This window comes from Hydractinia symbiolongicarpus, chromosome 3, assembly GCF_029227915.1.
Source record: "Hydractinia symbiolongicarpus strain clone_291-10 chromosome 3, HSymV2.1, whole genome shotgun sequence".
Classification (NCBI taxonomy): domain Eukaryota; kingdom Metazoa; phylum Cnidaria; class Hydrozoa; order Anthoathecata; family Hydractiniidae; genus Hydractinia; species Hydractinia symbiolongicarpus.
This window is the reverse complement of record NC_079877.1, coordinates 23,480,409-23,493,606: the sequence shown is the minus strand read 5'-3', so window position 1 is coordinate 23,493,606 and position 13,198 is coordinate 23,480,409. Positions and strand designations below refer to the sequence as shown.

General features: G+C 33.5%; 1 pseudogene; it reads right to left on the bottom strand.

The window, feature by feature from the left end:
- Positions 1-459: 459 nt before the first annotated feature.
- Positions 460-5,156, bottom strand: LOC130636325 (uncharacterized; annotated as a pseudogene).
- Between the last annotated feature and the right edge of the window lie 8,042 nt (positions 5,157-13,198).

The following is a 13,198-nucleotide window of genomic DNA, read 5'->3' as shown; positions in this document are numbered from 1 at the left end:
ATTTTTTTATTTTACTCTACTCTTTTCAGGAGTCAATAACTCGTCAATTAGATTATTTAGGTCCAATACCTCTTAGAACCTGAAATGTCAGCAATTACTGGAAACTACCCCTAAAAATCTCCATGTGATTGGAAACATATAATAACTTCAGTTACGATCAGCCGTACAACACAACATTATTTCATCAATGGGAATGACAGTGGAAATGTTTTAAATATGTTAAGTAGCTGTCACGTTTCATTCGATTTGAAGGGGTTGTTCGGAATCCCCATCCCTCGGTATTATATTGTTTAAAATCCGGTGTTGAAATTAGTATTTTATAAACTCTAAGCTTACCAAGAGTATTGAAATCAAACGATTTTGGTGTTAGAAAATAGTGCTAGCTTTGCACCTATCGACTAGAAGTGAAAAAGGTTGAATACAAAAAGTAAAAAGTCGAAATTTTCCGCATTAAATTAGATTAATTATTATTATTAGGGAAAATTTTTTGCTGTTTGAAGTATTCATAGTATATCTGACTGTCTCTTACGCACGTTTGTACTTTAATCGGAAAGTCATCTAAGCGTTCGAAGTTTTGAAGTTGTTCAGCGGTGTGCTTGATGAAGCCAGTACTGTTTGCCATTCTGGAATGCCAACCAGTAAATTTGTACGACGTTGGAATTATTCCAGGCTCCCAATGCAATATATCTTCACTAAAAGGCAGATTCGTCGCTTTGCAATAGGCTAAAAATAGATTATAACTGAAGTCGTAAACCAAAGTCACATTATACATTATTTATACAGCAAGCTAGATTATTTTTCTTCTGATACGTAAAGAAGCTTAGCTACAAATACTGTAAATTAAGCATCATCCTTAATAGAGCTAGCAAATAAATGTTTTTTTTTTGCCAGTGCATAAAATTTTGTTTTTTGCAGGGTTGGCTACCCCATTTCAATTTTTGCGTGCTGTACCTGTATATTAACTTTGTGCTTTCACTGTTAAGTAGACATATGTATCGATTTTTTACTTTTTGTTCTGTCTTTTGTGTCTCTCTTACTGTTGTTTTGTTATTGTTTTGGAATTCCTCACTTTTGACATCAAATTACATCACATTGTCGTTACAGATAAATTCAGCTATTTATATAGACTAGTTGCCCTTCGAAAAATTGTCTTAGGAAGAAGACCAATGGAAAATAATTATAATTTCGGTTTTGATGACGTGAGCAATTACCGCTCAATATACAAATATCTTTTTTTAGATATTTGTTTATCCGTTTCTTCTTATGGAGCTTGAAATGCTGCTCATTAAAGAAAAGTAATTTTTTGCACGAATGAATAATATTGCCGAGCATCTAGTGCAGAATTTTCTCGCGAAGTACAGCTATATCAAAAAGTGCATACGTAAAGTTGGTTAAAAATGTAACGCCTAACTTGAATCTTGAATGTGACGATGACTGGTTTTGACAATTTAAAAATATATCAAGTTGACATTCTGTTGGAGATATAATAACATGGTGCAATTTTTTTATATCATAATAAAAAAATTTATACAGGCATGAAACTTCGGCTACTTATAAAATACACAACTGTTATCAATGTTTCTCCTGTACTGCATTTTGCTATTGATTATCTTTAGTTCTTTAAGTTTACTTAATTTTTTTAAAGTTTTGTTAAGGTGAAAAGTTTTTAACTTTGTTATAGTAATTTTGGTACGTAAATCACGAAAGATTTTGTACTGATAAAATTTATGCTTATTAATTTTAATCATTTCGTATATTTAATTTCGACGTTAACAGCTGAAATCACTCCTAAACACATCTCTCACGTTGTTTCTCTGATTAAACGAAACAACGATGAATATGATTGTAATTATACATCCATTATACCAAAAGCATCTGATTTGGGTGGAAAGGTTTTATTCCTTTGGTGATACATAGAGAATATTTTACGTTTGCGTCTTTTAACAGACCCGTGTTGGTATTATAAACCTGGGTCGGTAATTCAGAAAAAACAACTAAAACCATGTCATAGACATAGAAAACCCTCAAGTAACACAGTTGGGTGGTATGAAACGAAGTTACTTGTCCTAGTCGCAAAATATCTGAGAAAACACAAACAACTGACTGAGGGACACTCATTTCTGCCGGCACTTCAAGACACGATCATAAATTTCTAATCAAATTTTGAAGGGCATACTTCACCAATGTAAATAGTACAGAGAATGCTCCAAGCTTTGACAAAATTTAATTTGCGTGTTTGTGTACAAAAATGTAGATAGCTAGTTAGTTAGAGCAACACGAAGTAAAACATTTTTTGAAATACTTTTTATTATTAACTGATAGCTGTTTTCAATAGGTTTATACAAGAAATCCCCAACGACAGGCTTTATACAGCACGTTACAATTTTTAAACATGTAACAACGATAATGGTAGGTGTAAATGTATACAAAGACATATCTACATCATACAAACTAAAAAATTAAGTTGCAGTATATTTAAAATCTTGAATCAAATCAGCGTATCGACCTAGCAAGCTCGATCTATAGTTTTGACCTCGGGCGATCTTTTTGGTATAGATAGACAAGGCAGTTATTATTGTATTGATATAGTTACTAGCCGAAGTCCCGTGGAAGAATCCACTGAATCTCTCATCGAGTCCATATGATGGGTGCCAAATAAAAACGTAGAACACAGTAATTGAATTTTTAAAAGTCGCAATTTGCATAACCGCTGAAACAAAACATCCAAAAAATAAGCATGTGCAGCAATAAAAAAATAAAAATAAAAGAGAAAAAAAGCCCTGGGATTGAGGTTGCTTACAATCTGCATTATACAGAACGTTTAAAAATGTAAGCAGGTCCAACATTAAAATAAAAATAAAATAAAATAAAAATGGAAAAAGTCTAACACAATCGAAGGTGTCTAACAACGGTTATGTAAAAAGCTAAATCTGCTAAAACTATATACTTGCTTTGCCATGCCAGAAGTACACGAGGGAAAATAGTATATCAGAGATTAGAATAAATCGTTAATTCACACAAAAAAGGTTATTGCAAAATTGCCACAACGTACAGTTTCTAATGCATCATACCAAATTAGCTATTTAGTCTATTGCATACAGCAACCCTCCCAATGCGCAAACGTGCCATGCATGATAACAATGCAGCGTTTTCGAATTTAAGAATCAAATATATTTCAAACGGTAACGTAACAGATGCTAACATTGATTTAACTTTGTTTACATTAAGGTTTATTATAACGACATCAACCACTTCGTAGCGTTAAAAACAGTAACAACGGAAAAATTACTTTTTACATTTTATATAAATTCTTCTCTGTCTCCGCTGTATTTTATAAGAACAGTGTTTTTTTCCGTTTCAGCCTTCATGTTCTTAACTTTCACTGGTGTACTTGCCCATTGCTTTGGAGAGAAAAAGGTTCAGTTTGTGAGGTATATAGGGAATAAAAAAGTAAACTTCTAATGAAATTTGTGCATCATACATACTTTAATATTAAAACAAACAATCAAGCTTAAACATTGTCCTGGGATATTCTCACCCATTATTTACAGTATAGTCTTACAAAAAAGTTTTTATATTTAGAACAAACAATCAAGGTTAGACATATTCTTAGAATATTCTGAACTTCTGACCCATTGTTTAAAGTATTTAAATTCTTACAAAAAATGTTCTTAACTTTCTTGAGAAATACTATCCTCCTTTTTCTTTATTATATTCTTAGCATGTCTGGAATTATATAGATACTAGTCGATAAGGCCCGTGAAAAATCCACTTAGGCAGGATAACAGAGAAAAACAACCGTCATTTCAAGTTTCCTGAGGTCAGCAGAGACCTGTCAGAACACAATAAAGTTTTTTTCAGAAATTTGTATGCCTGTTGCCTTTATCGTATAGATCTTGAAGCACTGATCAAGAAAAGGTATAGGATCATGTACTTTTGATAAACGGTTGCAAAGATATTAGGGTTTGAAGGTTTTGTAAATAACATGCCGATTTTAATCAGTCTAAGTACGGAAGGTAAAATAAGTTAAAAGCTCAAAAATTACCATTCATTGTACCAGCCGGGTTAACCAACAAATCATCGGCATCAATAACCACCGGTTGATGGTCTAAGTGAATTTTAATGAACTGATACAAATCATACAGTTGCTTGAATCCAGCTTCGACAGGATCAAATAAATCCCAATTTAAAATTAGTGGATCAAGTGACGCTCTATAGAGGCTGATAACTGATTTTCTAGGATTTCGGATTAAAAAGGTGTGTTAAAATTCCTGTAATTCAGTCCTCAGCAGTTCTTCAAAATGATTTTCGATAGTGTAAGCTAAGTCCTTTGAAAAGACGACCTGCATACCTTCGTACTTTTTAGTCAGCATTTCAAACCTTTCCTGATACGAAACTTTTGGATCCACCGGAATAGATATGTATCTGTAGCTTTGTCGTTCTGGACCGTAATAATAACTCGCTGCGTATGGTTCAAAAAAGACCTTTGAGTTTTGGATTTCCATCATTGACCTTTGAAATGCTGTTGAAATACAACGAGGGGCACTCCATAAAAATACTTTTTCCGGCATTTTGACCAACTGTAATAGTATATATTCTTATGCAAGAAATGTCACTAAGTATTTGTGTTTAATGTTCATAATAAACAGATCTGTTTACAGTGTGTACAAATAAGGGTTTAGGAAATCAATAAACAGAACATAGCACCCATGACAATGCTTATCGGACTAATACATAAGACGGTTGACAGTGAAAGATATAAAATGTGTACAAAACATCAACTTTTATGTTTACTTTAAGCTTTGGGGCATTGGCCAATTTACAGAAAAAAAAGCATGTTTTGAAAATTGTCCTAAAGGGAATGCATTTTAGCTTCAGCAGCTCTCGCAAAAAATGGCAATCATTTGTTAGCTTGTTAAAAGCTAACATCCTAAAACTATACCTAAACAGAATCTCCATGTTCGCATCATATCTTGTTTACGGAGAAGACTAAGTATTTTTAATGTAAGTTATACTGATAAGCATTCGCCCGTACTGCATGATTTATTAAAAATAAAAAAATCTATAAAATGTGAATAGAGAGAGTAGGCAAGAGATAAACGTAACATCTGTTTAGAATATGTGCAATGTACGTTAATATACTGCTTATGTTCTGTTATACTTTGCTAAAAATCATAAGTAAACAATCTCAAAGGTAAGTAACAAAGGGACATTTACCATCGTTGCGAATTCCATCCTAACGGCTGACCCTCCCTTTCCTCCCACTGAAACTGTATTACATTGCCACCTGACATTACTTTCTTGCCTGTCAAACAAACTGTTTCACAGTCAGTAAAGGTATACAAATGGTCTACCAATGCTACACTTAAGATGTGTTAAAGTTGGGCGTCGAAGCTGTTTCTTGTAACCAAGCGAATGCGTTACCACTATATCATCTTTGCTGATTTCAATATTCCTTTCAGTATCTTTCAGATCCTATCACCTTTCCATCTGATAATCAAGTAACTGGACAGCGGAGGATGAAAAGCAAATGGAATCAACATGAAAGGGAAAATTACCGCTCTGCCCTCCTCCGTTGATAACACCTACTTTGATACTTTTAAATATGCAACAGTACACGTAAATAAGCTTGGGTAATTTTTAGTCAGTGTTTAAGTTGGTGGAAAATATTGAATATTAATATTTTTTTCCGTAAAAAAATTTACATTTCATTGTTGCCGAACTCTTTTTAAAAATACACAAACGTGTATTCGTTTCGAACGAAAGCCATAAACAATGGTGTCAAAAAATGAGTTCGACATTACTACTAAGTATATCCAAGGATCTATAATTGCAACACGAAAATTAGAATTTCTATAATGGTGCAAACTAAGGTAGGAGTTAATACCAGCTGGTAAGAAGCAGATTATATAAATCAATAGAGTCAATAAGGCGACTTTCGCGGCCTTTTTGTTACGTATATTGTTTCTGTGTTGACTAGTTTTAAGATAAACATGTATCCTTTGCTGGCATATTACCATGAATATTAGAATAAGAACACTATAAGCTACCGCCACGAGCTTGTATCTGTTATGGTAAAAGGAGCGTTCAACAAAGTAAGAGAGCAACGCAAAAACAACGATTAAAAACCAACATATAATCAAAACAAACGTCAAAGTATTTTTTCTTTTCCTTGCAGCATACGTCAATGGCTTCATTACTGCTAAGTACAATTCCAATGTCATGGCACATATTGCTGTCATAGATATAGTACCAAACAAATAGCTTATAAACATTTGAACTTGAAGAAAGTTAGGGGACGATATTACATCTACATATCCAGTCAAAAGAGCCACATATACAGGTAGTGAAACCAAATACCAGATCAGATATGGAGAGCATAACATACAAGTCACTGAGCAGTGATTTCCCTTGATTTTTCTCTTTTACTGCCCAAATAAAAAGGATATTGATTCCAATAATCAACAACGAGCATATCAAACTAGCAACTTTTTCACTTATTAGATTTATTTTAGCAAACCTATTGTACAGCACTGCGCTCAAATCATCGAACATTACATTTTCTGTAAGATTTCCTGTCATCATAGTTTAAATAAAGAAAATATCGCTGCTTTATGTCTCAAAAAAATGTCTTTGACTTTTAACTGACGAAATGTGTAACCTTATATTTGCTAACAGAAACAAAATAATAACTTAATAATTCAAATTATTTTCTAGGTCACTTATTGTTTTTGATTTATATAAAATAAAATAAACAAAAAAATATGCTATTGTAAACACGAAAATATAGTTACGGTAAACAAAAAGAATTTTATTCAATTTTATTTTATAATATTTCATATTTCCGATTGTGTACAATAAATTTAAAATAAAATATTTTTATTTGTTTAAATTTTAAAAACAAGATAAACAATAATGAAATAAACTTTGAGATTAAAATTTGAAAGCTACATGGTAACAAGATAGAAAAGCCGATCGAAACACCTGCAAGCATAATATGTGATAATCAGAAATTCTACTTAGTGTGGGTTACATATATTCAATGAACAATAACAAAGTGTGTTTTTGACATATTTTTTTCCTTAACTAGCTGTATACTGATGTCATGATCACGTCTTACAATTACAACGTCACAATTACGACGTTGGGAGATCTGATAAAACAAGGCTGGAAACAGAGATCTACAAAAATGTTACAGGAGATAATTTCTAATATTAAGAAAAGGAATAAATGAATCAATGTTGCCGACAGATCTGTTGTAGAGTGAGTACCGTCGACGAATACATCTCAGATGACCTGGCAAGCGACTCCGCAGACGAGCGACAATAGCCGCATGCGTATCTTGCCTCGATTAATACAAAAACAAGTTCCATTAACTTCTTCACGAGAACTTTTATCGATGTATTTTGATGTTTAGATAACCAAGGTCTATCGGAAAGGAATGATCAGCAAATGCAAGTTTTTGGCTACTTTAATCTTTGTTCGCTCTGCCCTTCATTTGGACTTTTCACTCTGCACAAACTCTGATGTTGGCGCGCTTTTGGTATTTCCTACTGGCCTCCTGGTCTGTGCATCACTGAGCTTTTGCGTGATTTATAGCGAAGCATGCGTTAGGTCGCTTTAGCAAAAAGAGCCAATTTAAGCCACAGCCACTTTAGCTCGCGCACTTTTAAATAACGTATAGATAAAGAAAAATCTTTTAAGACAATCAAACGAAAACTTGGTAGTCATATTAACGGACGAACACATTCAACAACAGCAACTCTTTCTTCGCAAGCCGCTCATTCCCTTCGTAAGAGTTAGTGTTGCCTAGCCTAGTGCCTATGAAGTGCGCTTGTTCAGTACACACTGGCACGTTTACCATGCGCCTTTATCACAGCTACGGCTTAACCCATGCTATGTAAAAAACATTGGTAAGAAATGCCGATTTTGACCTAATATATACATTCAGGAAAAAGGTTAACGACAGTGTTTCCAACACTGAAGTGGCTGTATTGGGAGGAATAATAAGAAGAAGGCGGAAAGTATTTACCCTGCTTAAACCATTGCCTTCTGCAATCGAAACCTTATTATTATAAATTCATGGAAAAGTGTAAACAAGAGATCAAAAAGCAGTGTTGCTGTACCGCTGTGAGTTTGTAGCTGTCATGGTAGAAGGAACGTTCAACTAAGTACGAACTAATTTCAAGAATAATGTTAACAAACCAACATGCAAGCAACAGACCCTAAAGTATTATTTCGCTTTCTAGCAAGATAAGTTAATGGTTAATCGCAGCAGCATTCTCCGATGTTACATTTCCGTAAAATTTGCTGCCATTCTAGACGAAAGGAGAAAAATGTCTCTACTTTTGGCATCTTATAATGTCTATTACCTTTAACTTAAAAGTAATGAGAATGATAAATCAAAATTTATTAATTTTGAATTAATTAATTTTTTTAAAAATTTATTGTGCATGAGTTACCAATAATTTTAAACAAAGAAAGAAATGTTAAATTATTGTAAACACAAACTAATAGCTACGTTAAATTAATATGAATTTTTCAAAAAAGCTTTTATATCCAACTTTTAATTTTATTGCAAAACTTTTGTAGCTAAATATTATTATTTCCATAAATTGTAAAAAAACAGGATAAATAATAATAATATAATAAAATGGGATTAATATATAAAAACCACATGAGGTAGGAATTGGCAAAGCCGATTAGCACACCTGCAAACACATTCTATAAAAGTAACAGATTTCACTTACTTTTACAAATTTGCAAGCTTTATTATAGCTTCGTTGGAAGTATAACAAAGATATAACAGAAAATTTTTTCAGAAGAACTGGCTATCCTACCAGTTTCAGTTAATCCATGCAAAACAAGGTTTAAAATCCTGTATTTGACCTCCAAGGAAGCCTCCACTTTTAGTTTTTCTTGTTTACAATTCTCACACTGAGAAACTGCTTGGTATAACCATAGACCACAAACTTTCTTTCGAGGAACATGTTAATCAGCTCTGTAACAAGGCAGGCCAGTAAGTTGTGCGCTTGCAAGGTTATCTTTTTTAATGACATTAGACCAGCGAAAGCTGATTATTAATGCTTTTGTCACTAGTCATTTTTCGTACTGTCCATTAGTATCGATGTTTCACAGTCGTAAATTAAACAATAGGATAAACCATATACATGAAAGAGCACTAAGAATTATCTATCAAGACTATCAATCCTCATTTGAAGAGCTTTTATCAAATAATGGGAGCGTTACAATTCACCAAACGAACTTACGCATCCTTGTTACTGAGCTGTATAAAGCTAAAACAAGAACAGGTACAGAACTGTTGAATGAACTTTTTATCTTTCCTGAACCAGTGTATAATTTGAGGAAGGACAAACTCAAGAGTAACAAAATATTTTCAGTGAGATATGGGATCAAAACACTGTCTAATGTTGGGTTAAAGCTTTGGAACTCTTTGCCTAACGAGTATCGGAACGCTGGTACTTTAATTTAGTTTAGAAGCGAAATAAGAAACTGGATTCCAAACCATTCTCCTTGCAGAATATGCAAAACTTTTATACCTGAATTAGGTTTTCTTTAGTTTCCCCGTTGTCTTCCTTTGTCAGTTGGGGAGCGGGAACTCAGTTAAACATGTCTTGCGGTGCGACCGTTTAAGTGGGGTGCTATCATATAAGGATATTCTAGTCTTGTTATCTGGTTGCATATTATTTTCTCTCGGCCCCCTGCCTGGGAGATTTGACTGAATTCCTGAAACCACCACTACACAGTCTGTCCTTTGACATATTATTTAAAATATTTGAAAAAATTGTATATACGGTATTCTTTATAGATTTTTTATATTTAGTTACTTATTGTTTTTAATGTTTTTAAAGTTGACTTTAATTAGCCTCAGAGCTACATTTTCTTGTAAACTTGTCAACTATAAATAAATTAATAATAATCTCTATTATAATAACCGTATTCCGTCTGTCTGTCTCTGCGCGAACCCCCCGCTGAGTTAGAAAATGATGTTACGGAAACATGAATATCAAATGCGATATATCTTTATCCACTTTGTTGCGACGGGTTAATATAAAGGACGGGCGATTCCTTGGATTTTTCCACGGGCAACGACTAGTAATCACTATAATAATAGCCGTCGTCTGTCTGTCTCTGCGCTGACTTCCGGCTGAGCTAGAAAATGATGTTACGGAAACACGAATATCAAATGCGATATATTTTTATCCACTTTGTTGCGACGGGTAAATATAAAGGACGTGCGAACCCGTGGATTTTTCCACGTGTTAATCTCTATAATAATACCCGTCGTCTGTCTGTCTCTGCGCGGACCCCACTCTGAGTTAGAAAATCGTGTTACGGAAACACGAATATCAAATGCGATATATTTTTGTCCATTTTGTTGCCACGGGTAAATATAAAGGACGGGCAAACCCGTGGATTTTTCCACGGGTTAATCTCTATAATAATACCCGTCGTCTGTCTGTCTCTGCGCGGACCCCACGCTGAGTTAGAAAATCATGTTGCGGAAACACGAATATCAAATGCGATATATTTTTGTCCATTTTGTTGCCATGGGTAAGTTTAAAGGACGGGCGAACCCGTGCATTTTTCCACGGGCAACGACTAGTAATAATAATAATACGTTACTTGTTAATCGAACTACAAAAAAAAGCTGAATGAAGTAATAAAAGTTATGCTACCATTATGCCAGCTTATAATCCATGTTATCGTTTTAAGATAAAATCCCTAACGAACTATCGTCCGGTTCCAATTTATAAATTTTTGTGTAACAGCTGCAACGCCATTTATCTTGGAGAGACATCAAGACATTTCAAAGTTCAAATGAGCGAGAATATTGGACGTTCCCCATTTACATGTAAGCTCATTAACACTTCCAATACCAGTAAAAAAGCATGTTATAACATGCGGCAGCAGCTTTTCTTTCGATAATTTCTACGACGGTCACCTAAGGTCAAAAAAGCTTGTAATAAACGATAATTCGCAATTAGACATTAGTATCACATCAGTACCTTTACATTTATTTGATAAATCATATTGATTTATTAATTTCTCGCACTGGTATTGTTTCCTTATTCATCGATATCTAGTAAAACATTTGACATTGAGTTTACTTAACTTACTTAGTTTACTTAAAAGGACAATATTGCACAATATAAATACAAAGTCAAACATTCGTGTTTTGATATAACGAATGTTATGCAAGATTGTATCCTCCTCCCATTTCTTTGTGACCTATACTGGAGTTGTTAATGCTTGCAGGAAGACTAACAAATCGCTTAACGAACGATAGCAATAATGCTTACAACGAATAACTACTACGACTCGCTGCTTCAATTTGTGCTGCTAGTAAATGTAATTTGATTCCGTTCTGATTTTTCTGGTGTACATGTTGAGGACGACTGCTCCTGTTGAATGCCTGACCTCCTTACATCGTTTTATTTAGTCATCGTGGATCTATTTATATACTACTAGAAATCTCTTTAAAAGCCTTACTTATCTATTATATTATGTAGTCTATACAGTTTTAAAAAGAAAGCATTCGTAGCCTGTCCACTTTCGATGTTTAAAACCTGATTCTATAGCTTCCTTCTTCTTGTCAATAATGTAAAAACACAAAAAACATGGGTCCAGTTAATAATTATAGTTTGCTGCATGTTTATAATTTTTCGAGTATGCTAAACTCCTTAAAAACGTCTGTTTTTAAAAAAACAAACCATAAACTTCCTTAAAATTTTATGCTGATATAGGCCTTTAAAGGAACAAAAATTAAAATATAGGGAAAATATAAAATTTATTGTGAGGAAAACAATTTTGCCATGTACTTTAAAGCCACAATATTGTATAAACATGAAACAAAGTGACAACAATAACGAAAGTACACCACTATAACATTTTATTTTCTTTCTAAAATCACAACTTAGTCTACCAGCAAGTGCTACTAAAAACGTCTTACAATATCAGAACGGAATTGGCCGCATGAATTTTGTTATTCATGGATTTCTTGCTGTAATATGGTAAAGCACCCAAATAAAACTTTCATGATAAATATAGTAACATGCCAACACGTTAAAAACTTCGCTTTGTCAAACGTTTTAATTTTAAAAGTAATTCTTCCACGATTGCGCTATTCCATTCTCGTCTTAAAAATATACTTTGTTGCGTGATTTCGGTCAGTGAGCACGTTTGAAATAAATAAGACAAACACAGTCGCCCTATCTGAGAAAGAGTTATCAATTCTTGTTCGCCGACTACAAATAACACGCTTGTGTTTACTCATCCTTGTATTAGGCATGCGATAATTCAATTCTTGGCTCACCTTGAAATTAGAACTGTCAGACGATAGTTTCTTGGTTTCAGCTTCCATAGTTGCGCCATGGTCGAGAAAAAACTTTTCATATTTCTTGTGAAGTGCTTCAAAGGAAATCAAATGTGTTTGTCTATGTCTGCAGTCGTCGAATTATTATAAACGAGCCAAATATCCGCGGAAGAATCTACTGAATCTCTCATTGAATGTATGTAAGTAATACCAAACAAAAACATACAACATCTAAATTTTTTAAACTCACATTCCAACCTCGGCTCTTTGTCCCTTTTTATAACGGGACGGCAAAAAGAGAAAAAAGCCGTGGAATTGAGAGTGCTCACAGTCTGCATTACTTTATGTTTATACCTGTTAAAACAAAACGTAAGCAAACAACATATAAGCAAAATATAAGCACGTGCAACAACAAAAAATGCGAGTGTCAAACAAAATCAAAGCCGTCTAACAACCGTTACGTAAAAAGCAAAATTTGCTAAAATTTATACTTGCTTTGCCATGCCAGAAGTACATTAGGGAAAAAGTAAATCAGACATTTAAAAAATCCAACATATTTCGCCCAGTCATGCAAAAAAGGTTATTACAAAATTTCCACACTGTACAGGTTGCAACACGGCATACTAAAATCAGACATTCAGTCTATTGCATACAGCAACCTTTCCAAAGTTATAAGAAATCAACAGTTATCAACTCATAAAATAGGTTTATCTACCGTATTATCTCAATCTAAAATATTAAAAGAAAAGTTTGCTTTACAGACCTAAACTAATAATTAAAAAAATCAAATTTGTTGATCTGTATGTAGTAAGAAAACAGCTTAATTATGCCGTGCATGATAACAATGCAGCGTTTTCGAAT